The 27,199-nt window shown below is 47.8% G+C and overlaps 1 long non-coding RNA gene across 1 annotated transcript; it reads left to right on the top strand.

Annotated features, from left to right (window-relative positions):
- Positions 1-925: 925 nt before the first annotated feature.
- Positions 926-25,963, top strand: LOC138723712 (uncharacterized). The gene is made up of 3 exons (XR_011337915.1): positions 926-1,100; positions 22,155-22,425; positions 25,872-25,963. It is a non-coding gene; the product is annotated as an uncharacterized lncRNA (long non-coding RNA).
- The last annotated feature ends 1,236 nt before the right edge of the window (positions 25,964-27,199 follow it).

Below are 27,199 nucleotides of genomic sequence, written 5' to 3'. Positions count from 1 at the left end.
GAGCTCAGCATGCCAATGTCACCGAGAATTGTTGTGTTGGATTGTACTGTGTAAATGGAGTTTTCTCCCTCTTGGGATGGAGAGGTTTCTGGGTTTGTTTTTGTAGATAAGATATAAACTCAGTAGTGGTTCTGCTAGTAAATACAAGTAGCCCCAAGCTCCAGAATATGTCTTGTTGGTCCCTGCAGTAATTTGACAAAGTATCCTTCCAGCAACCTCCTGAAAACACAACATGAACAATTTTTTGTTGATCCTTCAGCATGTGGAATACTTGTGGCAAGAGGTTGCTGGGCTCCCTCAATAACTCTGCATGGTGGCCAGCTCTGTCCCAGTGTGGGAATGGGTTTTAGATGCCTTGCCCATGTTCAGTGGTGGTCAAAACTGGAATAGACGCATTATCAGGAGGGTGAGAATCGAGTTCTCTCTCTAAAACCACCACCACTGCAGTTGTGACCACCTGCTCTTGGGAAGGGTATGGTAAACCTCAAAAAGATATAAGGCATCATCAAAGGTACACGGGGGCTTCCACATAAGGAGAGATTAAGCAGGTTGAGCTGTTTTGGTTGAGTAAAGAGGTAGCTGAAAGAATCATAGAATCATTATGGTTGGAAAAGATCTCTAAGATCATCACCGTCAGGCCAGTCCCACTGCACCTACTAAACCTTGTCCCAAAGTGCCATGTCTGCGCGTTTTTGAACACCTCCAGAGGTGGTGACCTTACCGCTTCCCTGGACGGACTGTTCCAATGCTTCACCACTCTTCCAGAGGGCAATATGATCAAGCCTCCCTCCTCCCTTTGGCAAGGCTGTGGTTGTGTTCTTCTGCCTGCTACTTCTTGTCTTGAAATGAGCTCGTGGGCTGAGCGTTGGAGGATGAGGCTGCTGTGGTTTGACTGACAGTGCTTTCCTTCTTCAGGGGTGGATCTTCTCAGTCTTCTCCCATAATGTGAGGCCTTGCATGAGGAAGCACAGGGCAGGTGATGAACTAAGGGCTGTGACGCTGCTGGGCTACATCGTGGTCCTGACAGAAGACATCTGGGCTCAGAGAGGTGGAGAACACCACAAGCCTATGAGAGAGAGGCCTGGCAGTGGACTCGATAGGTAAGAGCCGAACGTGTGAATCTCATCCCACCTCCAAGATGTGACAGTGCCACAGCAAAGCCTGACGTGTGAGGATGGCAGGCGGTGCCTGGGCAGGGGAAGGCAGATCCTTTTCATCTCTCACTTAGGTACTGTTCGAGTCGGCTGCCGCAGTCGGGCGGCATGGCTGCAGGGTCGTATTTGGAAGGTTTTCTCAGCGGTGCACACATGTTAATGATGTTTGAGGAGTGGTTTCTGTGGGAGTCCTGGGAGCCAGGCAGCTCTGCAAATCAGCCCATTAGTATTTTTAAAAGAAAACCTCCATTCTGTAGGAACTGCTTTGGCCTCTGGAGATGTGCCAGAAATGTATCCCAGATTGTACATCATCCGCTTCTCCTCTTAGATCTTTCCCTCTCTCTCCTTTTATCCATCCCTTTTCCTTCCCCCCTGCCTAGAGCTTTCTATTGCTATTCTACTCAAAACACACTTTAAGTGTTGCCTCCTGTGCTTCTCTTGCCTGGAAGTTCGCACGAGGATGGGTTGGTGTGTGTTTTTTCTCCCTTTCTCCTCTTGGAGCCAATCACCCTAGTGAAATTGAGCTGTAATGCAGTTGGCAGTGGTCAGATTGAGCTGAATGCGTGTGCTCTAGCACATACTTAGATTCTTGCATCAATAAAAATGAACACGGACAGCAGCAAAGCGAAAGAGAGATTGCATGGCCTTGTTTAAAACACACTTGCGCAAAACCATGAGCAACCAGAACAAAAGCTGCCTGTTTCCTCTTCTGAGGCTGGTGAAAGAAGTTGTTATTGGGCTTGATGTGCACAGAGAGAGGGGGGGACCGCGTTTTCCCACCTCCTCCTCCCCCTGCCATCTGCAGCTGTGCAGCAGGTGAAGAGGAGATTGTGTTTGGTAGGGAGGATTTGTAGCTGTCATGAGTCAGTCAGTGTCAGGCTAAATTAAACCTGATGTTTTTAACACCTTCCCCACACAAAGAAGGGGCAAGGGGAAACAGAGGAACCGATTGTAATTTTATGTCTATATCCTGCTTAGCTAATTGAGGTGAGCAAGAGACGTGGCAGCCAGAGGAGATTTTCCTCTTGTTAGCATGATCATTTCTTTGCTTTGGCTTTTTCCTTCCTTTCCTGGACTACTACAGCAATCTCCTCTGTGGGGAAAGAAAAATCCATCCTATTGGTGCTGGAGGCCATGGACAAATGGCTCTTGTTCCTCTAGACTGTCTCTTGTAGTATGCTCCCGGATCAGGTAAGTGAAAACTCATGGAAAAATTTGTTTGGCAGAGGTTTGATTACCTCTGGCCCTGGCTTCTGTCCCCTTGCTCCAATTCAGACCCCAGACCTACTGCTAGCCTGGGGTGGCAGTGCTGTGGTGTACCATGTCCTCTTCTTGGCCCCTCCAACCCTTCCCAGGAGCACCTTGCTCAGGTTGGACAAGCTTACAAGTTAGCTATGGAGGGAAGGAGTATCTGCATCATGAGATAATCGCAGGGAATCTCCGGCAGCAGCGTGGCTTAGGGGCTGTGGTTGCTGTGCCTCTTGTCTTGCCTCAGGCACGTGCTGCTGCAAACCCTCCCTGTGCCTGGTACCTCGCTGCCAGGACAAGCTACTCCTTTCTGAGCCCCAGGTGGGCTGATTCCCTCTGTTGAGTAAGGAAAGGCAAGGAGGCAAAATAAATACACAAATAGGTCCTTGTCACTCACTCTTCCCACACGACAGTCCAGAGTATCAGTACAACATGCCTAGAGAAGCTTTAGTTTGAGCACTGGGGTTGGCAAGGTGCTCCACCTTTTGCTGGAAGTGAAGATGCGGTAGACAGGGATACCTCATGGCAGTGGAAGGGCTTTTGCTGCAGGAAAGGACCCTGACAGCCACAATGCTCTTTGCCAGCCAGTGGGATGGGACGCCCTGAAGGTGAATGAGGTGGAGCTTGCACAGCCCTGAGCTGGAGCTGTTGAGCAGTCCTAGGAGCCTCACGCTGGGTCCATGTGCCATAAAGGCAGGGCGGCATCGTTAACAATCCTTGCATGCGCAGAAGTGGGCTAAGTCATCAGCAGAGAGCAGGGAGCCTCTGAGCTCCGAGGGCTCATGCTGATTTACACCAGCTAGGGAACTGGGCCAAATCTGTCTCACTCGGTGAATGATCATTCAATTTTTCTCTCTGCTATCAAGCCCTTAAACAAAAGCCAATTGAAATCAATGGGAGACTTTCATCATTTTCAGGGTTATAGGCCTAAAAAATTGGATGCTTGAGGAAAAAGCAGGCAGGGGAAGAGAAAGGGAAGAAGAAATAAATGCTGCTGTAACATTATGGCTTACCGTGTAAGCATACGTGAGTGAGAAATGCTTTAGTTAAGATTCTCCAGCAGCCACAATTCAGTAAAGCTGTACGTGGAAACGTACACATTGAAGAGCATCCTTCGTTATATAAACTACTCAGTGGGCACAAAGGGAGCCCATCCCTCCGTGAATCCTTTCTCTGCATGTCCTATTTCTATATGTGATGAAGTTCTCTAGTTTTCCATTGCAGTTACAGTTCTTATTAGCGGTAAGCACATGCTCCACGGGATAGCTGTTATGAGCAGAAATGTAGAAAGATGTGCTGCCTTCTGCTCCCAGAAACCAGCAGGATTTTTTTTGCAAAAGCTGGAAGAGGGGGAGGTTAATATCTAGTCCAGCCTCTGGCTGTATTTTGATAAAATCCTTTGTCCAATGACTGCAAAGTATTTTGCAAGTACAGCAGAGTAAATCCCCTTCAGACAGGTATTATCTGGCCTATTTTTACAGCTGAGAATATGCAGCCTTCAGAGCCATCTAGACAATGGTGTGATCCCCTTGGCTGAATGAATGTGTCAGGAGCGGTCCTTTCAAATCCAGCCCCAGTTCCAACTCAGCCCTCCAGTACGTCTGGGTATGGTTAGATTCTTCCTACCTCAGCCACCCCATCCGTATAACAGGTATGACAATCATCCTTTCCCCCGGGTAAACATTTCATTATGCGATGCTGCTGAACTACCTTGGAGGGGAGAAGACCTACAGATAAGGCTGCATTCTCATTTTGCCTATATTCGTGTGCGTGTTTTCTGCTTTCGCTGCCGTTCTCTTGCTTTGCCTGCTCATTAGTTCTGCCTGAGTGCAGGACCTCTCCAAAAAAATGCAGTGTTGGCAGTGGGCATGAATTCTTAACGACTCCTGTCTCTAATGATGGAATCCAGAGCCAGGCAGTCGGTTTGCTCGCTGACAGAAGGAAAGGCAGACTAGACCGTAGCTCGCCTCCTCTTCCCTCATCGCGGGGTGAGTTTGCAAAAGTCGCAGGAGGATCTGCAAAATAAGCTCGGGTGTTGGCCTGCTCCTCGTGCTGCAAAGAGAATTGCTTGGGATGACAGACAGAAAGAGATGCTTCTCTGTCTGAGGAAGGTGTTGAATTTGGTTTTGTACCTCACTCTGTCCTTTCTCTACTGTTCTATCCAAAAGAACAACAACAGATTTTGGATTTTGAGCCAAAGCTGGAAATCTTGAGTTCTGACTTGCCCGGTGCCCTGTTGTGCTGCCTAGCGTAATGCAGAGTGCAAATATTAAATCACTAAAAAACTCCAAACAAAACAACACAGCAATCAATTTAAAGAAAAAAATTGCCAAGGGTTCCATTGTACTGAACGGGAGAAAGACTTCTCATAATGGGAAGCTTAGAATTAATTTTTAGTAATGTTTTTGTTGTCTTTTGTTTCCATTCTGTGTTCGTATTCAAAGATTCCTTGACTTTTTTTAACATAAGGTAGCTTTTCCTTTCACAGACTCTTTATACTTTGTTTGAAAAAGAAGGAAGTCTTGGCATGTTAGAACAGGTGAAAAGGAAAAGGCAAGTGAGTCCTCGCTGGGGGCCGTTCTTTCTGTTTCATTTAATGGCAGGAGTAAGTAGAAAGAAATAAAGAAGAAAAAAAGCATTCGAAATCATGACAGTTCCTTGATTTTTGACTCTTAAAAGCCAAATGAGAGAAGATTATTCCTTTTGATAACCCTGAATTTTCCTTTTGGTAATTACTGCTGAGGTGTCATTTGGTGCAGTTGTTTTGTTTGTGATGCAGCCGAGAAGATATCAAGTTGATTCTGGGCTGTCCAGTCCCTCTTGGAGCTCTGGTTATTTCTTTCAATTTGTCCTTTCCATCTCCACCCTTACTGATGCCCTTTTGCACTCTTGCTGCTGTTTCACTAAAATTCTCGCCACCCAGACAGTTAGAACAGCCATAAGTCATTTTCTTCCTGGATGGACTGTTTGGAGTTGAAATCTTTGTGATTCCCAGAGCTATTGTCTCAGGATGACTGAGTTGCCTCTACTTCACACGTGTCGTTGCTGGAGCGTTTTCATCGTTCATCTTGGAGTACCTCCCTCCACTTCTTCTATATGGAAAAGCAGATTCTGGCATTGGGCTATTCCACATGGCCCATGGAACTCGTCAGGCAGGCTGGATCTCTACCTGTTTTGACTGGAGAGTATTTCTGGCTTTGCAGTAACTAAAATTCATCTTCCTTGCTAGCTTTCTGTTGTTCTAGTTGTTCTATAGCTCAGATCAGTTAAATAAATAGGTAAATGAATGAAAATAGTGGGAGCTATTTGAGGAACTTCAGAACCACAGGTTGGTCTCTGGTTTGGAGGAAAGGAAAGAGAAAGCTGGGAGGTGTTGTGGCCAGGGATATATACTTTGGGCTTTGCTTTCTATCTCAGTCCATAGGCCCAGGGAAATGAACTGGTGTTCAGCCTAGTTCGGGCAGAAACACCAGTGTTTTGCACCTCTGCTGGTAGCCTGAAAATCAAAGGGTCTCTTGAGTTTGGAGCTCTCTTCAGAGGTCTTTGAGGGGCTTCTTTGATATGAAGTCTGTGACATGACCTTGGAGAGATGGCCTGCCCACCCTTGGACCAGAACAGTCTGCTGGGGAGCGGAGCCACCACCTCTTGTGGCACCCTGATGCTCTAGACTGTGGTTGAGACTATGAAGCCTGGTGGTGCTCTTTTCCTGTGTTTTGACCACGATGTTCCTTTTGCTTCATGGGGCTGAGCCACAGATGAAAGTACCTGGCCGTGTGTGTTCCTGGAGCCAGGGATTGTCTTTGACAGTGTGCCACCCCGGCGTGGGAGGTCTGACTGTACCTCCAGTGGAGCTTCCACAGCTACCTCAGCCCATAAACCTCATGGCTTCTTCAGTCACAGACTGAAGTTCACTTAGACTAACTCCACACTGTGTCGAGTAAGCATCAAACTGTCCTGTCCTTTGAGCAGCAAAAAGTACAGCTGCTGGGAGGAGAACAAGGAGACAGAAGGCTCGGACAAAGCACTCCACCACCCCATCTGAAATCATAGAATCATAGAATGATTTGTGTTGGAAGGGACCTTAAAGCCCATTCAGTTCCAACCCTGCTGCAATGGGCAGGGACACCTCCCACTGGATCCAGTTCCTCAAACCTCATCCAGGCTGGCCTTGAACACCTCCAGGGATGAGGCATCATACTGGGAGTGGCTGGGGTCTGGCGAGGGTGCAGTGCATCCCCGACATCAGCCACAGGTCCAACTCTGGGACGAGATATCCAAGATCTGTTTGTAATGACGTCTCTGGGGCTCTCTGCCCCACATCTTACTGGCAGGCAATTCCTTTCTTGTCTGTGCACTTCCAGCCCCACGCAAAGGCACATTGATTCCACATTCTTCTTGTTCTCGACGGTGGTCTCCCAGGGAGGTGGTTGATTCACCTTCCCTGGAGGCGTTTAAGGCATGGGTGGACGAGGTGCTGAGGGACATGGTTTAGTGTTTGATAGGAATGGTTGGACTCGATGATCTGGTGGGTCTCTTCCAACCTGGTTATTCTATGATTCTATGATTCTATGGTGGCTTTTGAAATTCTGTCGTAATTATTCACGAGCCATGATTGGAGCCCACGCTCAGCAACACTATTTGCATCTAGGGAGGATCTGATTATAATTGTTGCAGGGAAGTTTGTTTGAGGCTGATTCTGTGTCAACTTGAAATTTCAGTCCTATGGCAGAGCCGTGCAGGCAGCAGGTCCAGAGAAGGGCGATGAAAGAGACTGGGGGTGTCAGGCTTGGGTATGGAAATTGCTTTTTCTTCAGAGAATATGAACGTGGTAGGACTGCTTAGCTGGAGAAAGAGTAGAGTGGAAGAAACTAGAATTATCTGACTGATCTTCAGGGGACCACTGTCTTCTCCACCCTAAAGACTTTAGAAGGATGAGTGTTTTGTTCAGGATGGTTGATTTAGAGCACCCATTTTAATCATGATTTAAATCAACAAGCAGGAAATCTTGATTTAAAAAACACATTTTAATCTTGTATTTTAAAGTTCATTTCCTAATGAAACGTAGCTTCTCATTGGTTGGCATAATTTGGTACTATTTTTGGCCAAGCAGAAGGGGATGCGAGACCCATACATATTTATTGGTGCGACTGTATATCTTAACATATATCTGCTCTGATTTGGAACTTTTATGTCCTTTTATGACATTGGAAGATTGGAAAACATGTAATTTCTGATTTATTAGACGCAGCTCCTTTGTTGGGTTTTTTTTTTTTTTTTTACACTTGTCTCCAGCTATAGGAGGGCAAAAATTAAATGCAATTAAAAATGCATGAAGAAAGCATTTTGAAAGTTTGTTGCTGGTATCAGACCAAACGAGCCCCAGCAGATAATCTACTCCGTATGCTGGTGTTCAGGCAAGATCAATTACACCTTTCCCCTCTCACAGGTGTTTGTTTAACCTTTCCGTAGATGTCTCCGGTGAAAGATTCTGCAACTTCCCCAGCATCTGTTCTAGCGAGGAAGCTTTTTTTTAATGTCTGAACTTAAGCTTTCTTTGCTCCAAGTTAAATTATTTCTTCTTCTGCTGCCACTGCGAACACAGAGAACAATCGACTGCTGTCTTAATAACCTGCGAGCTACTGGAAGATTGTTATGCCTCCGTGCCTTAGTCTTCTCTCTATTTTTTTTTTCCTAGGCTGAATGAACCTAGTTCATTTAACCTTTCCTTGCCAGTTCTTCTTCCTAAAGCTGTGACGCCTTTATTTCTTCTCCTCCGGACTGCCTCCTGCTTTTTCATCTCATTCTGTATCTGCAGTGAAATGACTTTGTGGATGCTTCAAAAGGAGCAATTGCTTGCCACGGCGCAGAGGCAAACTGCGGAACTCATTGCTACAGGATACTGGGGATGCTAAAGATTAAATTGGTTTGGAAAGTGTTTTAACAAAGTAATGAGAGATGTTCCCGAGCTGTGCGTTGCTGGAACGCTTTGTGAGATTGGGATAAGCAAGATGAAGAGGGAGGAGAGGTAAAATACTGCTGCTTAGCCCCATGGTTTCATTGCTGGTTTAGGGGGGCCGCTAGCCCTGTTGGGGTCACACTGCCAGGGGGGCAGTGCTCTGTGTCCGTGCCAGACTGGTGTGATGTACCGAGAGCCTGTCCCGCTGCTCTGTTTCACAGAAGTGCTGGGATGTGCCTGTGTGATGATGACAGAAGCTCTTCTTTTGTCCTTTCCAGTACCTGAAGGGGCTACAAGAAAGCTGGGGAGGGACTTTTTACAAAGGCTTTTAGTGATAGGATGAGGGGCGATGGGTATAAACTGGAGAGGGCAGATTTAGACTAGGCATAAGGAGGAATTTCTTCATGATGAGAGTGGCGAGACCCTGGCCCAGGTTGCCCAGGGAAGCTGTGGCTGCCCCATCCCTGGAGGTGTTCAAGGCCAGGTTGGATGGGGCTTGGGCAGCCTGATCTAGTGGGAGGTGTCCCTTCCCGTGGCAGGGGGTGGGACTGGACAGACTTTAAGGTCCCTTCCAACCCAAACTATCTTATGATTCTGCCTTCCAACTACCTGTAAAAATAGTGGTTGGCTCTGACTTGAGTGCACTGGGAGTCAGAGCCTTAGAAAACCTTGGTGGCAGCAGGGTGTGTATGAGTTTGTGGGGATTTAGTGTTAGGCACAGGCTGCTGGAGTGATATTCTGCTCTGTCTTACGGCAAATGGGAGTGTGGGGTGGTGATGGTAGCTTTGCCAGAGCACGATGGTGGTTAATGCTACTGCAGCCAGGGGCTGTGCTAGTGCTATAAACAGCTGTCGGGAAGCAAAATCTCTCTTCCCCAGAATGTACTGGTTTAGACAGTTCTCCTTTTATCTGTTCTGAAAGTGCTGAAGTGTTTCTCACCGCTCTTCAAAAGCAATTCTGCACTGCCCAGAGGGGGCTGTAATTCACGTGGGGAGCCAGGAGAAAATGATGCTACTCATCTCAGCAGAAGTGTGTAAACCACTTAACTTCTGGCTTCATCTCCTGAGTGTGATTTAAACATAAAGATGGGAATGTGGTTACAAGGACTCTGTGGGCCACCGGTGAATTAAAGGTACGCTGGAACGTCATGGCTTTTGGAAGGGCAAGGTTTGAGAAGAGCACTGTTTAGTCCTGTAGCATCTTTAAGGGTGTTTAAAAATGTAATTGCAGTCCTTGGGTTTCCTGTTTGCTGAGACCTGACGATGCTCTGAGGTTTTCATGAGAACGCCCTGTAACTGAAAGTCTTTAGAGAACAGTGCTACTTTTCTCCACCTGTTCTTGGACTTCTAGATCCCTTTTTGCTTTTCAGATCACCTTGTGGAAGGAGCACTCTCTAGAAAGGCCCTGCCTGGGTTTAACTGTGCTGACACCACTGGAGCACAGCACGGATGGGGTAGGTCCACTGTTCCTTGCATCAGAATGAGGTCACTTGGGCATCTGTGGGGAGAGCTGAGATGTGGCTGCTGGTGGGATGAGGATAGGCAAAGCAAACAGCTGCTTGTCATCTTCCAAGCGAGGCTTCCAGGAGATAGATGGGTGTCGCAGGGGCTTATCACAGGGATTGCATCCCTTGTGCCTCTTGAAAAATCTTTGCCTTAAATGATGTCTTTGTTTCAGGAAATAATAAAGCTGGGCAGTTTGCAAGCCTCAGGTTTGTGCTTGCCTTCTCCCTGGTGTTGGTGTGCTTGGCAGTGCCTTTGCTTTTGCTGAAGGAGCATGGATTTGGTTTTAACTCTTGCTGCTCTGTGAAAGTAGAGAGCATGCAGAGAAAGAACTGATTTGCATTTTGCAGGTAGGCAGGGGTGGTCACCTCCTCTTTAATCTGGGTGCTAAAGGTGATCAGAGCTTTGTATACAGACCTTTATCTGTTGGCAGCTTAATTAACTAATGGTCCCAGAATGCACTTACAGGGCAATTGATTTTATCCACTTCAGTACTGTTAGGTCTGTCCTGTTGGCACCCAGGCTGTTGTACAGCCAGTTCTTGGGTGGTGAAAGCTGGACGTGATTTCCTTTCCCCACCCTGTTTTTTATCTGTAGGATTAGAGATTTAGATTTAGAGAGAAAATAAAATTCTCTATGCCCATAGCTGTGTGGGGAACGTGTGGCTGCAGCTCTAACAGCCTTAGAGTGCGAATGGCACAGGGCAAGGAAAACACGACCAGCATTGTTTCATTGCTACCTTGCCTCACTGTCTCTGCTCCACACCTGACCTGAGGACACACGTGAGAGCAATCCAAGATGTTCAGCCCCTTGTCACGTTGTGTCTTTTCCTTGCCTCTGGTCTGAATGAAGGTCTTTTGGTTGCTAGTTTTTGCAATTTTACTGGTAGCCCTTCTGGAGATACATGTCACGTTGAACTCCCGTGTCGTGGGAACATGTGACAGAGGGAATCACAGGCCTTATTTTAATAAAACTTTAATTCCCTTGCCTCCATGAAAATATCTATGCGAGAAGACAGCTGAGCCCTCAGGTCTAGATTCGAGAAGGTAGAAGGAAGCTCTTCCCCCAGGGTGTAAGTGTGTATTTAAGCGCTTTCGTGGTGCAGGGATATGGACTCCTGGGGTTGTTGGATTCTCTGAGGCCCTTGCAAAGGGGACTGCTTGGGGAAATGGGCTTTGAAGAGAATTGGAGCTGGCTGTGAAAAAAAAAAAATTACCCGAGTCCTTCTCGAACTTCACACTAGGCTGGTTTTTGCATCTTCTTTGAGGAAATTAATTATGGCAACTAGGGCCAGAGCAAACCGCTTTGAAACTCAGTGCAGGTCCTCCCACTCTCCAGCTTTCCCAGCCACCGGCTCGCCCTCCTTCCATCCACCATTAAGCAGACGGCTCATCTCCTCGCCTTTTAACCACATCCACCTCTGGTGCCTCTGCCTGTTCCCTTTCCAACAGCATCTGTGACCCTACTGGGCTCGTGGCAGACTCCTTTCTGGAGCTAAGGGTGGTTGGGTCAGCACCATCTGCACGTGCTGCTCTGCTTCTTGCACGTGGTGGCGTATCCACACAGATTAATTGATGGTCCCTCAGGCATGGAAGTGAGCTGAACTCTCCCCTCTGTCCCCCTAGGCCCCGGGACAATCAAATCTGACTTTGTCACAAGTTTTATGCTGGCTTATTTCCTTAGTGGGTCCTTCTGGCTGGTTGGTGGTTTGGAGGATGATGTAGCTTTGCTTGAAACCCAGAAAGGGTCATTAAAGTCAACCAGTTTGGCTTCCCTCACAGCTAAATGAGAGAACCCTAGGAATGTAATGGGCTGCTCTTGTGAGCAACAGCTCATGCTTGATACTTACAGAGTAATGGTGCTTTGAAAAGACATCATTTTTTAGCCTCTCCTGCTGTTCTCTGGCTAGGGCTGGGCCTTGCTCTTAATAAGGGAAATGCAGACACCTCTTCACAGTGAAGGCAAAAAATAAAACCTCTTTACTGCTTTCCCCGTCTTGTCAGGAGCACCCTGCTGTTCCTCTCCACTTTCTTCCCATCTCACAAAGGGATTGGATTCTCTTTCTCTTGGTTGTGCTCCTCACTAGAGGACTGGTTGCTGCACATGTCCCTGCAGCCATGCTGTACCTCTTCTGCTAGCTTTTAATAGCTAGCAGAAAGAAAAATGCAGCAGACTGGGAGAAAAGGGGGAGTTTGGAAGACCTGGGGTTGTCTCTGCTGTGTTTTGGATTTACTGTATAGCCTTGGAAAAGTCACTTCTGTGCATCTGCTCTCAACCTTAAGTGTAGCCTCTGTCTGCATCAATGTGGTCCAGTCGACTTCTTTAGTATTAAATGGTAGTTTTATGGTGCTTTCAACTATATCCCATCCACGAAGGAGAACATGCGGGTGTTCAAACAAGTGTTGCTTTGAAGCTGAGCCTCAAACGCTTGTGTTTCTCAGGTGCTTTCAGTAATATGACCCATGCTTTATGTTACAGGCTGGAAATACTGCAAAAGGCTATTTTGAGCCTGGCGAGCTTTAATTGAGACCCAGGCTCCTACCAGTCCTTGTAAAATGAGCCTGACACTCAGCACTGTAGTTTTCTAGTGAAAAATGTGTTTCTTAAGCCTTTTGGCTGTGCTTTGGAAAGACCTTCGTGGTCCATGGTGTGCGTAATCTCTGTCACCAAAAAGAAAAGGGGCTCTGGCTCTGCAGGATTTGCTGGATGTGTGTGGAATTCTGCTTTCATTTTCTGCCCTGGAAAATCACTGCCTGTGTGAGAACCTCCAGTGAGAAAATGCTTGGTTAAAAACTCAGAGGGACACTCTGTAGTGAACCCATGGGAGAATCCATTCCCCAAGCCTCCTCTTGTCTGCAGGGGCTATTAGGAGATTCATTTATTCTGCTCAAAGCCTGCAGGTTTATAAACACAGGCTCTTTTCTTCAGCTGAGTTGAAAGGAATGACTTCTATTTGATTTCCTTTGGGACTGGAGCTGGCTGGCTGTATTCCTTAGTTCAGGACTGCAGCAGTGGGAGAAAAGGAGAGGGGGGAAAGCCGGGAGATCACCAAGAGGGTCTTGGTTTGTATTGAACTAGGAAAACCCGCATAGTGATGAGGATGGGGAGCAAATCTCCTCATTGCATGGAGAGTAAAAGTTGTGCTGCGATTTGCCCCATTTGAGCTCTTGCTGCAGCATCCCTGGTGTAGGTGTGGGTGGGTGAACTTAGGCTGAACTTCTTGGCTTTGGAGAGTGGGGGCAAGGGGCAGCTTCCCCTGGGCTGGTGCAACAAACTGGCATTTCTGGGGCCTCTAAAAGTCAGCCGTACGTTGAAGACGGCTTTGGACTCACGACTGGGAGATGCTCTCACAAAGGAACCCACAGTGCCTGAGAGTTTGCAGAGTTTTGGTTCTGGTTTTTTTGATGGTTTTTTTATTATACCATACTCAGAATGATTCAAATGCTCATGGGACCTGTTCAGGTCTGAGGCTTCTCAATCACTCTGGAGCTGGTGGGGTCACTTTCACCTTGTAGAACAGATTGAAAGGCTTTTCATTGGAGCTCCTCACCCTCCTGCACAGGGATCGAAGCGTTGTGCTCCTTGGCTTGTGAGACAGAATGACTGCAGTTGCTTCGAGAGAGCAGGAAATCATCTCTGTAAAGCTGTCCAGAAAGCCTTGAATTCAGGTATAAGCCTCATGTTTATCGGAACATAAAAGGAACCATGGAAACTATATATGGGTCAGAGCACTTGCTAGTAGAAGAAAACCGGAGGGATTGCAGGGTTATCCTCATTTTTCTGCCTTTGGATTTGCTGCGCTGGTTTCAAACCTACCTGGGAACCCAGGCTCTGACAGAGTCTTTGGGATCCATATGATGAAGGATTTTTGTGTGGGAGGGTGGCAGACAAAAGACCTTGTCAAAATGCCTGTTGTACAAGGCTCACACACTGCTCAGTTGCAGGTGAGGTGCTGCTGGCTGTGGTGCTGCTGTTGAGCCCCAGTGGAGGTCAGGTGCCTGGAGAGCAACGAAGAGGTTCAGATGCATTGTTGACATGGAACTTAAACTTTGCTTCCTTCTGCTCCATTATCTAGAGGATTACACCGTGCATCTCTGTGTGCCCTCCTCAGCTCTGCAGTCCTCAGCTTCATCACAGGGAAACGTTTTCACCTAGCTGCTGCCAGCATGCTTTTGGCGACCCTGGGTGTCCCGTCAGCTGTTACAGGCCATTAAAGGATTTGTTTCTTGGTGTATGAAAAGGCTTAATTTAATTCTTATTCTCTCCTGGCACTCCTCAGAGGTGAGTGCGTCCCCTCGGCATGAATCCTCCAATGCCACTAATTGACTTGAAAGTAGCTCGTGTCTCCTTGGAAATGTCACCCAGCCCTTTTCAAGTGCAATTCCAGGCAATCAGGATCAATATGTTTCTTTAGTTAAGGGTATTAGCACATGACTGACAGCCCTGCGGCATTAGCTTATTCATATGGACTTCCAGATGCTCATTTTTCTTGCCTGTCTCAGCCCTGGTCCCAGTGAGGGGGGACAGAGCTTGGAATGGAGCCATCCCCTGAGCTGTGGTTGTTCACAGAGCACTGCTGGCTCTCCCACGCCTGCCGCAAATCCATAGGGCGCTCTCATCCCCCATCTCCCAGACGAAATCAAAGTACGTCTCCTTGTTCATCGTCTCATGGCCTCGAGATGTTTCAGAAAGGCAGGGGCTGAGTTTTTCTGCCCATGTTAATCACTGCAGCGCTTCGTTTGATATAAGAAAAGGTGTCAGCATATTTTTACAGTGCCTTTGCACGGAGAACACTGTCAGTGTAATTATCTCTCCTCAGATCTCTACCCCTTAGTGCTCCTGGAGAGGCTGTGTCCACAGCAGAGGACTTCCCTTGCTCTCCTCACCACGTGGTGATGCTGGAGTTGTCCTGGTGCCCAAAACGTTTGGGTTTTTCATTACATTTCTCAGCAAGTACGCTTTCTCCTGCTGTCTTGCCTCCGAAAGGTTTGTGAATTTGTCTTCCCAGCAGCCCTGGGAGGAAGGGGAGTGCTGCATGCTCCGCTTTGACGTAGGAGGGGTGAAACCACTGGGAAATGAATTTAGAGGAGCTTACAAAAGCACTTGAGGCAGTGCTTCTGTGAGTAAATTCAGTCCAGGCCCAGTGCCCTCTGCTTTTCTTCTTCCCTCTCTAATAAGGCTGCCACGGCTGATGCACCTGCACCTGGAGAGACCTCACATCCCTTCTGCACCCCAACTGTGCCTCTTTCCTTGGGAAGCAGAGAGGACTTTTCCTCTCAGTTTGGGAAACACTGCCCCGGGGGACTTAGGAGTGACAATCCAGAAGCAGATCAAAGAATATTTCAGCTGAAGCTCAGATGCCGAAAGAGCCACCTTGTATGTGAGATGTTTCCCAGACACAAATCTTCTGGGTGCCTTCCACCCTGCCTTGCAGCTAGTGGTGCTCCCAGCTCTTGAGAAAAGTTACTCTCCCGCATCCGTACGTGTTAAAGCCACAAGGAAAGAAACTGAAGTTAGCTCCCAAGTGGCAAACAGGAACATACAGAGGACTGAGATGTGCTGCACCATGGGACTGGGAAAAGTTTGAGGGCTTCTCTGCCATGGCATGGGCTGCTGAAGGCACGTCATCATCGTCACCTGGGATTTACAACTGCTACTGAGGCAGAGGTGAGGAATCTGTGTCAGGAAGCTGCTGAGTGCACGTTCCCAAAGGGCAGATGAAGAGATAAACACAAAAAGCCGGGATGCTTTAATCTGTGAGGATTCCTGCAGGTGCCTCTGACTGAATTTTATGTACCCTGAAATTAGTCAGGAAGGAGTTAACGTGCATGCCCTGTGAGACAGACAGAACAAGTGCATCTGAAGCTCCCAGTCAGAGGCAAGCAACAGTTATTAACGCCTTGGCATTTAATGTGGCACATCGCTTACGCCCCCAGTTATATTGTGTGCTCAATTCCAGAGCACTCAGAGTTGTCAGTCAGCAGGTCCATAGATCATGGTGACCTTAGCATCATGTCAAGGGGCTTCACTCCATCAGGGATAATGAACATCTCCCACTGCTTTCTTCCCATCATTCATTTGAGATCCAGAAGTTAATCATGCAAATGACAAACAATGCTCATTTTCTGCAAATAATTCCCAGGAAGGGATTCCAGCATTCCTTGCCCAGAACAGCAAAATATGTTTGTCTTCTTCCCTATAATTCATCACTAGGTCCACAAATCTCCCTAAATTCTCTATAAACAAAGCAGGAGGCAGAGTGCAGAGAGTGGTAGTTCACTGCAGATGTGTCTCACAGTCTGTGATGCGTGCAGGGAAAGGAGTGGTGGAAGAGGTTAAGAAGCTTCTCAGGTGAACTGACTTTGCACTTAATCTTGTAAATACAGTAAGCGTGATGATCTGAGCCGAGCCTCACACAAACACAAGTCAATGTGGGAGGAAAAGCTCAAGAGGAATATTTCTGGGCTTAAAATTTAGGTCTGGCATGCAGGAATAGCTACATCTGGAGCGAAACCTGCTGCAAACCTTGTCTGCATCACTAGGGACCTCTCCATCCAGTGATTAGGTTTTATCATGGATCTGTATCAAGCTGTGTTTTGCAACGAGTTCTGAGGCAAACAGGCAGAGTTTGGTTTCTCTAAGCATCTCTCAGCTCCCTGATCTCCAGATCCAGCCAAAAATATATGAGGAGCTTGGGTTGAGGGAGGTTTGGGAAGCAGAGCACAAGAAGAAGTTTGGGCTTGGGACACATTTGAAGATACGATGCAAGAATTAGCTTCAGCCAACGTTACTGGAATAGGATGGCCTCGTGATGAGGCAGCTAACAAAATGTCTGGTTTTTACTCACACAAGAGGTCAGCAGGCAGCCAGGACAAAAACCCAAGGAGGATGGTGCAAATCCTGAGCTCCTGCCCATCTTTCAACTAAAGTAAAGTTCAGTAGAATTTGGGGGCACCCAAGTGTGCCTCAGGCTTGAAAAGCCTTTGTACTTGTGATTAATTTGGTTGGATATTTAAAAATATGTATTTAATTTGGTTGGATGTGGATAAGTGTATGTATTGTTGTATTTGGCTGTATGAGGAGCGGCTGAAGTCACTTGGTCTCTTCAGCCTGGAGGAGGGGAGACTGAGGGGAGACCTCATGGTGGTCTGCAGCTTCCTCACAAAGGCAGGAGGAGGAGCAGGTGCTGATCTTTTCTCTCCGGCAACCAATGACAGGACCTGAGGGAATGACAGGAAGATGCTAGAGGAGGGTTAGATTGGACATTAGGAGAAGGCTCTTGCTCCAGAGAGTGGTGGAGCACTGGAACAGCTCCCAGGGAAACACCTGGCAATATTCCAAAAGCCTTTGGACATCACCCTCAGACACATGATGTGAATGTTGGGGTGTCCTATGCAGGAACAGGAGCTGGACTCAATGATCCTTGCGGGTCCCTTCCAACTCAGGACATTCTGGGACTCTATGATCTCAAGACTCATTCTTCTCTGGCTGGTGAGAGCACCCAACCACGTGCCCCTGCCTTGCGTTGGCACCCATGAAGTGCTAGAGCCAGCTCTGGGGCTCTGTCCTGAGTGATGTCCTACAGCATGGAAGTGGCCTGACTGGAGACAGGTCTGTCTCAGCCCATGTGGTTGATGGAGCCACCAGCTAAAAGCAAGGCTAGAGTGTGCCGGAGCAGAGAGCACCCAAGACTCTGTGGGAGGCCCTGTGAAGGCACGAGGTCTCTCTTGCCAAAGGCACAGCTGAGCAGTGAGTGGTGGGGGAGTCACTAAACAGAGCCGAGTTTGAACGCTCTTGGAGCATCCTCTTGAGTTCAGCAGGGCTTTCCTTTGCCAGGTGGCTCTGGCTGCTCTGCTGTTCTTGGCCTGTCAGGTAGAAGCTTAGCAGATCCAGCTTTGCTACGGCTTTTTCCTCTCCATTCCCCTGGCTCCCGGCAGCCCTCAAAGCACGTACCCACTCCCTCCCCTGCTGGCCTTTTCACACTGGAAGGGTTTTTAAAGATCCCTTTACGCAGCAGCTGCCATGAGGCTGTTTGGTTTTTTTGGTGTTTTTTATAGTGAGTTGGAAATTAATTCCCTTTCAGTGGCGCTGGACTATCTGTTCCCCACGTCACAGTGCAGAATGAGCTCGTAACTCTCTTGACTGCCTCGTGGCTGAGTTATGGGGTCTTCTGCAGCGTAGCCCAAAGGGTTTAATTTAACTGTGGATGTTTTGAAGAAAGCAGCGGAGATCTGACAACTGTCTAAAGTTTTTGCTCTCCATAAAACTCTTAGATTTTTCCTAATGTTTGACCGATAGGTCCCTTGTTTTAAATTGAGCCTAGGATTACTTGTCCTTCACACAACAGAGCTGGGAACAGGGTTGGGTTTTCCCCCTCCTACCATTTTGCTTTTCCTTTTTTGCTTGTCCAAAGACTGTGACTGTCTCCATCCTCTCTAGACTGAGCATCGCAAATGCTTTCGGATTCTTCTTGCCAAACATCTCCTATGGATTTCCAGTCACTGTTGTCTGTCTCCTTTGGACCGTCTCCAGTTGTTCAAACTGTCTTGGAGACCAGCATCCCAAACTGGGTTCCAGCTGAGATCTTAACAGTGCAGGAAGCATGCGAGGATAATTTGGACCAGTTACGTGTGACAGATTTTTCTGCTTTGATCCCAGTTGCCCTTGGCGTGATCTTGAACCTGTTTTGGGGCAAGTGGGGTGAAGTGTTTTAGTTGCTCTCAGGGCCACCCGTTGTTGTCTCCTTGTCGCTACACACCAACGCTGATAAGACCATCTGTTGTAGGAACCTGTGTCTTGAATCAGAGATGCTTGGGCGAGCTAATATGAAAGGACAAGAGATGCGGGCTGCTTGCAGGAGCTGAAGCTTGTTAACCCCCCTGCAGATGCTCCTCACATAGGCTTCTTCATGAGACTGCTTACGGCGTGGTTTAATATGCGTGTGGTGCCTATTAATGTGCAACCTGTGTCGAGTCTCACCTTAGTTGATTTGCCAGAGCTTTCGCAGAGGTGTGCTTGCAGCTGGATTGATGCCATGTGGGTTGTTTTTCTGGCAAGTCTAGAGCCTGGAAGAGCCACCAGTGTCTTGAATTTAACCCTTGTAGCTGAATGCATTGGTGTCTCTTCCCTACTGCTAGGACTAAGAATTGGCACGTGGTCGCTTATCCTTGCTTCCCTCCTGGTTTCTTTGTTCCTGCAGGCTTGTAGGTGATTGTCTAGTTCTGGCTTCATTTGTACACTTTTTGCAGTGTACAACATCAAACATTGACTAGTTCTGTGGGTCAGCCCCCATCTCCAGCTCAAAGTTGTCCCCTGGAGTCAGGCAATTAGATGATACTGATTTTCCTCTAAGTGCTTTTTTTATCTTTCTGATCTGTGGAGGGAGGCTGGCAGGTAGCATTTTAAAGGTAAGGAAAATGGAGCCAGCATTTTGTATTCCAGAAATCTCATTATTTTCCGACTAATATGCTGTTTTGGAATGCTTGGGTTTGGCAGTGACACAAGAGCCACTGCTGAACACAGCAGAAGCAAGTCCATCCTGGAGAAGCCTGTGTGGGTAAAATATGCATTTTCTATACGTGATTTCTCTGGGTCATGTCAAGGAGTGAGGCATTGTGGGCAATTTCCCTTCCACTCTGACGTGATGGTAGATTTCACAGAAGGAAAAAGTGTGTTTTAAGAAGTTATTTGATACTGATCTGTCCGGAGTGCTTTTCCCAGGCTGGATTTGGGAGGGGATTATCTCAGATTTTCATTTAGTTCTGAAAATCCTGGGTATTGGTTTTATAAACTAAAACCCCTTTGCAGCAGGTTGCTCGTTCTGTCTTGTTGTTTTAGCTGGATGCATAGGAAGGAATTTAAATTTTCTGAACGGATGGGGCCAGCACCTTGCCGTGCTAAATCGGCAGTGTTCAAATATTTAAAGGCAGAAGCATCAATACTGGCAGCTGAGGATCTCGCTTACTTTGATTAAAATCTGATCAAGATTACTCAGCCTTACCAAGGGACTTGGATTACCAGTCTATAAAAAGAAGAGTAGGAGAGGAGAGGACATTAAATACAAAAATAATCCAATGAAGGACTTGAAGCTCAACTCATTGCAAATTGAAAGATAATGAAAACATCCCCCTTAGACAGGTGGAGGGCAGCGGGGCTTGCAGGTGATCACTAGGCTTGGAGCTAGGGCTGAGGGAGAAATATCATTCTTGGGTTTCTCCTGGCAATGGCCCAGTCTTTTCCAGGCAGGTTTTTTTTCTCAAAGGAGAGGTTGCTGGTTGGAAAATCCCCATGGGAATGTTGCGGGAGGAGATGTGGGTGACAAATCCTTTGGAAAATCCTTGCCTCTGCTTTCTCAGGAGACCTGGGTTAGTGGCAAACCTCACTAGGAAAGAGGTGATTGAAGCTGAGGAACAGAAAATCAACTCTCTTCCAGACTTCTAAGTGTGAGGTGTGCGTTTGTCTTTAGGGTTTCCTACAGTGGTTGAGCTTCAGCTCTCCCCTTCAATTGCAGCATTTTTTTCACCCGCAGTTCTTCATTTTTTTTTAAATACAAAACAATTCTAGGAATATTATTATGCCATGTGATGAGGCTTGATGGCCAGTGACTGACAGGGACACTGCACCGAGCCCTTTGCTTGCTGGGTAGTCAGCAGATGTAGCCTCTTTAAAGGGTCTGTCAAACCACTCAGCACTTGTCTACTTTTCCCAAGATTTCTTATGTGTGTGTTCCCTAAGCTCAATGAAATCTGGTCTTTGTTGTGCTCCTGCGAAGTTGTGGTGTAGGTCCAGCCCTGTTCAATGTCTTTATCAATGACCTGGATGAAGGTATCGAGTGCACCCTTAACAAGTTTGCGGATGACACTAAGCTGGGTGGAAGTGTTGATCTGCTGGAGGGCAGGGAGGCTCCAAAGGGATCTGAACAGGCTGGACCGCTGGGCTGAGACCAGTGGCATGAGGTTTAACAAGGCCAAGGGCCGGGTCCTGCACTTGGGGCACAACCCTGTGCAGATACAGACTGGGAGAAGTCTGGCTGGAAAGCTGCTCGGGGGAGAAGGACCTGGGGGTGTTGGTTGACAGGGACTGAACATGAGCCAGCAGTGGCCCAGGTGGCCAAGAAGGCCAATGGCATCTTGGCTTGGATCAGAAACGGCGTGACCAGCAGGTCCAGGGAGGTTCTTCTCCCTCTGGACTCGGCACTGGTGAGACCGCTCCTCGAATCCTGTGTTCAGCTCTGGCCCCTCACCACAAGGAGGATGTTGAGGCTTGGAGCGAGTCCAGAGAAGAGCAACAAAGCTGGTGAGGGGGCTGGAGAACAGGTCTTATGAGGAGCGGCTGAGAGAGCTGGGGTTGTTTAGCCTGGAGAAGAGGAGGCTGAGGGGAGACCTCATTGCTCTCTCCAACTACCTGAAAGGAGGTTGTGGAGAGGAGGGTGCTGGCCTCTTCTCCCAAGTGACAGGGGACAGGACGAGAGGGAATGGCCTCAAGCTCCACCAGGGGAGGTTCAGGCTGGACATTAGGAAAAGATTTTTCACAGAAAGGGTCATTGGGCACTGGCAGAGGCTGCCCAGGGAGGTGGTTGAGTCACCTTCCCTGGAGGTGTTTAAGGTACAGGTGGACGAGGTGCTGAGGGACATGGTTTAGTGTTTGATAGGAATGGTTGGACTCGGTGATCCGGTGGGTCTCTTCCAACCTGCTGATTCTATGATTCTACTGGAAGGGCAGGCATGCTTGAGTCCTAAGCTAGATGGCTTTTGAAGCCCCCAGGCCCATTTATGGGCAGCAGACTCCTCTCTCCTCTTTACGGAGCCACCAACTCCCTCAGTGGATGGGAATAACATGTTCAAGACATGTTGAAGGAGATCTTCTAAAGGCGTTGTAGGACTTGTGACTAGGGTGTGCTTTTGCATCCAAGACAGGCAGTGGTGAAGAAGTTGCACGGTGAGCTAGTTGGTCTGGGAGTCTGTCTGGGGTAACTGGAAGATGCTTTGACTATGTCAGAGGACTCTGGAAGCCTGGAGAGTAGGGCTGAGTGGCCTAAAAAATACTGATAACTTGAACTGATGCATCTAAGACTGCTGGAGGAAAGGCAAGGAGGTCATTGTGGGACCTCCTGGGCAATTATGTACATGGATGGTCAGTGATATTGCCTGAATTCCCCAGCAGTGATGACAGTCTGTCCAGTTTTCTTTAATTGGAATTACGGTCAGATGAGGATAAGATTGTATTTTAATAAGTATTTGTTAGCAAGTGTTTTCCCTTCCCTCTCCCTCCTAATATTGTTAATTTTCCTTACAGTAACGTGTGCGTTGTGCAGCTTCTGTTGCTACATGTGTCATGCTCTGTTACTCCATCTCGCTCGGAGCCACAGAACAGAGGGAACACTGCCAAAGCTTTTTCTGGGAATTTGCTCTGGTCCTACTACTTCCCTGGGAGAGCTTAACTGATGTGGTTTGTTTGCAGGGGGAATAAAATGCTTGAATGTCAGCTTCTGAACAGACTATCAGAGACCAAGGGAAGGACCAACCTCTCCTTCATCTGAGCAGGTGCACACGTACACGTCACCACGGTAAGTTTTGGACAATGACTTTTTGAGAAAGGAAAGGGCATGTAGCGATAGGACGAGGGGGGATGGCTTTAGATTTGAGGGCAGCAGGTTTAGACTAGACATTAGGAAATAATTCTTCACAATGAGGGTGGGGAGGCGCAGGCCCAGGTTGCCCAGGGAAGCTGTGGCTGCCCCATCCCTGGAGGTGTTCAAAGCCAGGTTGGATGGGGCTTTGAGCCCCTGATCCAGTGGGAGGTGCTCCTGCCCATGGCAGGGAGGTTGGAACTGGACAGGCTTTAAGGTCCCTTCCAACCCAAACCATTCTATGATTCTATAAAAGATGCTAAACAGTAAACAGGACCTTCTTGTTCTGTTGTAAAGGATATGAGACTTGGCTTAAGGTAGCCTTAGGCTAAAGATGCTCCCCCTCTGCTAATCCTTTCCCAGGTGCAAATATGCAGGTTACAAGTGCCTGTGATGCAGTTGCATTTTCATACGGGCTGGGTATGAAATTGTGTTAAAAACCAACATTAATTAAAATGCATTGGTGAACGCATTTTTAAAACACCTACTTTCTTGTTGGAGACATGATCCTGCTTACCCAGACTAAACTGCTGCAGGGCAGGTAGAGATATGGTGCTCTCTGCAGCTGGCTGGGCTGTTCATTTGTTAGCACAGGGGCTGGATTTCTGATGACTCAGATGGGAGCTCGGCGGCCCCTCAGCTATTTGCAGATCTGAAGATCAGTGGCGCTGTGGTGGTGAACCAGGGCTCTGTTGCACTGAGCAGAGCTGGGACCAAAAGCCATCTCAGTTTCAAAGTGCGTATAAAAGCAAGCAGCTGAGGGTTCCCAAGTGCCAGGCTTGCACGGGGCACTCACAGGCAAATAATAAGGTTGATGCTAGGTATGAGATTCTTGCTGCCTGCTTCAGTTTCTTTCAGACCATGAGAGGGGGCAGGGTGAATATTTTTAATTTAATATTTTATATATTTTTATATATATATTATTAAAATATATAAATGCCTGTGTGCAACTTAAATGCATTTAACCTCAGTACTGGGGACAGTGAGTATCTTCATGCCGTGCTCCAAGCTCCTGGGCTATGCTTGACCCTCTGTCCTACCTGAGTTTCGTGTTTCTGAGATCTCTGTGTTGGACGGGTCAGCTGCCCACATCTGGCTGTAACACCCTTCCTTCTTACCTTTCATCCGCTTCTCTGAGAAAACAGGGTTAATTTTTTGGGGTTCCTTTTTGCCCACCCTTACCAACTTTCCAGCCTGATAGCTGATTGCAGCTTTGCGTGCCAGAGATCTTAAAGATAACAAGTTCCTACCAGCTTGATATAAATAGATGACTAGGGATAGAAGACTTTCTCTTTGCCCCTCTCCACCAAGGGAGTTCAATCCTTATCAGTCCAAGAGCATCTGTGTGTGAGTACAGATGATGAGATGTTACAAATGCCTATGGGGAAGGCTGCACCTGGAGACAGTATCCGACTGCATCCTGGAGAATCCCTCCTGTCATGTGGAACTCCATGGAAAATGAAGGTATTTCTGGCTCTGGTGCTAGATGAGCACAATGGGGGGCTTTTCATTGCTTTCTTTCATAGCAGCCTTACAATAGAAGCCGGGAGGCACGATGTGTGTGGTGTTGGGCTGGAGCAGAGAGCTCAGGGGCAGGAGCCTGGCACTGGGGCAGAGGGTTGCAGCCTGCCTCCCGAGGGATGAGGCTGGTTTAGCCTCTGCCTGCTTGACAGGGCAGATTTCCCCTGCAACAGCCACTGTTTGGAGGACGGTCCTCGGGCTCATCGCCCACCTCCTTTTTTGCCCTCTTTTCCTTCAGCAGAGAGCTGTTTAATCAAGGGTGTATCAAAATCCATCTGTCTACGCTGGTGTCAACAACCCAGCTTTGGGGACATTTTAAACTATTTTCTTTCCACACCCTGTAATGGATTTCATTGCCGAGGGGATGGAGAACAGAGCAGAGGTACTCTAATTACATCTGATTGTGGTGTCTTGCAGGCTTACCCTGCCAGTTATTCCAGCACAGCACCATTTAGTGCCTGCTTTGCCAGCACAGGCGTGCTAACTGGAGGTTTACTTGTCGCAGAGGAAAACACTGATATTTCACTCCTGTCATCATCCTGGGGCTGTGTCTTTTCTCTCTACCCTGCCTTTGTGGCATCAGCTTCTTCCATGCTGGGGGATTTCAATCCTTCCCTATCATGTTGGGGTTGTTGAGCCTGGAGAAGAGAAGGCTCCAGGGAGACCTTAGAGCAGCCATCTGGTAGCTAAAGGGTCTCCAGGAAAGCTGGAGAGGGGCTCTTGATCAGGGAGTTCAGGGACAGGATGAAGGGAACAGTTTTAAGGTGAAAGAGAGGAGGTTGAGATGAGATCTTAGGAAGAAATGTTTTCCTGTGAGGGTGGGGAGGCCCTGGTCCAAGTTGCCCAGAGCAGTGGTGGCTTCCCCATCCCTGGAGGGGTTCAAGGTCAGGTTGGATGGGGCTTGGAGCCCCTGATCCAGCGGGAGGTGTCCCTGCGCATGGCAGGGGGTGGGACTGGATGGGCTTTAAGGTCCCTTCCAACCCAAATTGTTGTATGATTGTGTGTTGCTTAGAAGCAGTAAAAACCACAGTCACCTGTCTTATTGTGTGGGCATTGTATCTGCGCAGAGCAGAGGTGCTTTGCTTACTCGCGAGAGAATCTGCCTTGCTGCAAGAGATGTCTGTTTGAACCTTTTCCTCAGTTCACATCTTTGTTTGACAGCCTGTCAACATAAAAAGGGCTTCCCTTTTTCTCAGTCAAGGAGGGAAAGGCTGAAATGCTGTCTCCAACAAAACTATTTGAGGGAAGAAGGTGGGAAGAAGGCAGGGAAAGCTGTGTTGAAACACCCCAATCAGACCCATGGGGGTGGATCAGCAAGCGGAGCAAATCCTGGGACAGGCAGGAGTGCGATAAAGCACATTTCGAGAAGCGCCTGCTCACCAGACAAGAGGAACTCCAGCTGGGTGTGCACTGAAATGTCAATAACTACTGTATCGTTACATGGCTTTAGGCGTATTTTCACTAGCACTCAGGGCTAGTGGTATCTGCAATGCTGCCTGCATGTTTTCTGGAGCGTTCAGCACGCCACGTGTCTCAGTGCCCATACTCTGACCTGCCTTTTCAAAGTGTTTAGCACGCAAAGGGCAGGAATTGTTTGAATCTAACCTGGGGTTTGGAAGAAGGAGAGCCCAAGGAGAAGGAGGGCAGCGTTAAAGTCATTTTTCTATGTTTACGACTATGCATTTCTGTTCTTGGTAAGGCTTTGGTTATGATTTAATAGGAAATGTAATTCTCAATATCCACAGTTCTTCAGTGTTGGAATGTGTTTGTGCTCCTAAGAACACTTGTCTGTGTCGTTTCCTCCTCCTAATAGATACAACCTCAGCTGCAGATTAGAGAAGTGTTTTGTTTGTGATTCCTAGGTGCTCCACACTTGATGCATCGTCTCCCTACAGACGCAAGGCAAACTCTGCTCCTCCTTTCTGGCCTGGGTTGCAATGATGTATTAAGTAGGTAAGTAATAGAGTGGTAATGAGATAACCACTGACATCGAGCATTAACATGGGAATAAATGAAGTTACCATCCAGAACTAATGGCCTGAACTATCACTGGGTTGTAATTAATGAATGTGGTGGCTGAGATTTACAAGGATATTTTAGGATGCTGCTTGCATGCAGCGTTGGGTTTTATGGCTTGGTTGGAGAGAAATCAATTAATGCCAAGAACTTAATGAATGGGCAGAAGCTGTTCTTTGTCAGTTTGTTGTGCCCTTTTTGTGGAAGAGGCTAGACTGGCACATGTGGAGCATCTGCCTTTACTTCAGGAGGGTGGAAGATGGTAGGATGCTGTGGCCGCTGACTCTGTGTCACTCACTCTTTGGTGCCTGGTAGAGATGTTGAAAAGTATCCTGGAGGTTTTTCTTCTTCTTCTGTTTCATTAGGGCAGAATGGCAGGAGTCTTTGTGGAAACGGCACATTGGAAGTGAACCCATGCAGCACACTGTGAGTTTGCTTGTCCGCAGAAGGAATTGCCAGTGTTGGGATTCCCCAGCCAGAACCTCTGAACCGAGCAATGACAAGGTGCCCTGTTTTGCCCTGTGAAGGTAGGACATTTAGTTCCTCCTGCAGGTCTTCTCCTCCCTGCAGCTGTGGCTCAACCTCCTGCATGTCACTGCCTGGCCTGATGACTGCCTAGTACATGAGCTGTCTGGAGCAGGAGCCGAGGTCCATACGTGTTGTGTACCCATGCTCAAGTCTAGAGAGCTCTCCCTCCCTGCTCACATAGCTTACAAAGCATGTGACCCTGCTAAACACTTCTCAGATGTATGAATAACACTTTTGAGGTGGTTGCTAGGCTCTTGCAGAAAACACAGCAGAGCAGTCAAAATTCTTCATGTTAATTGGTAGGAATACTCCAGCCATCTGACTGTTGCCTCCCTCATCTTTCCATGGCAACACTCCCTCTACAGCAGCCCAGGTGCTCGTGGCTGGATATAGTGGGATTTTCTGAGCCCTCCGTCTTCCAAATTGCCCCTTGGAGCATGGAGGGAACATCTGTACTTTTAAAATATAGGCATCATGTGATACATGAAATAGCTTCCCTTGGTTGTAACCATATTCCTTTTTTATGCTGTCAGAGACAGAAAACTTTGGAAACGTGCCTGAATTGAACCCTTGCATTTCTTTGGTGGAAAGAGCTGTGGCCCTGCTTTTCTTGTCAGGGAGAGAATGGTGCTGAGAGTCCTGAGTG

This window comes from Phaenicophaeus curvirostris, chromosome 8 (assembly GCF_032191515.1).
Source record: "Phaenicophaeus curvirostris isolate KB17595 chromosome 8, BPBGC_Pcur_1.0, whole genome shotgun sequence".
NCBI lineage: Eukaryota > Metazoa > Chordata > Aves > Cuculiformes > Cuculidae > Phaenicophaeus > Phaenicophaeus curvirostris.
The sequence above is the reverse complement of the archived record's forward strand: the minus strand, read 5'-3'. Positions and strand labels throughout refer to the sequence as shown.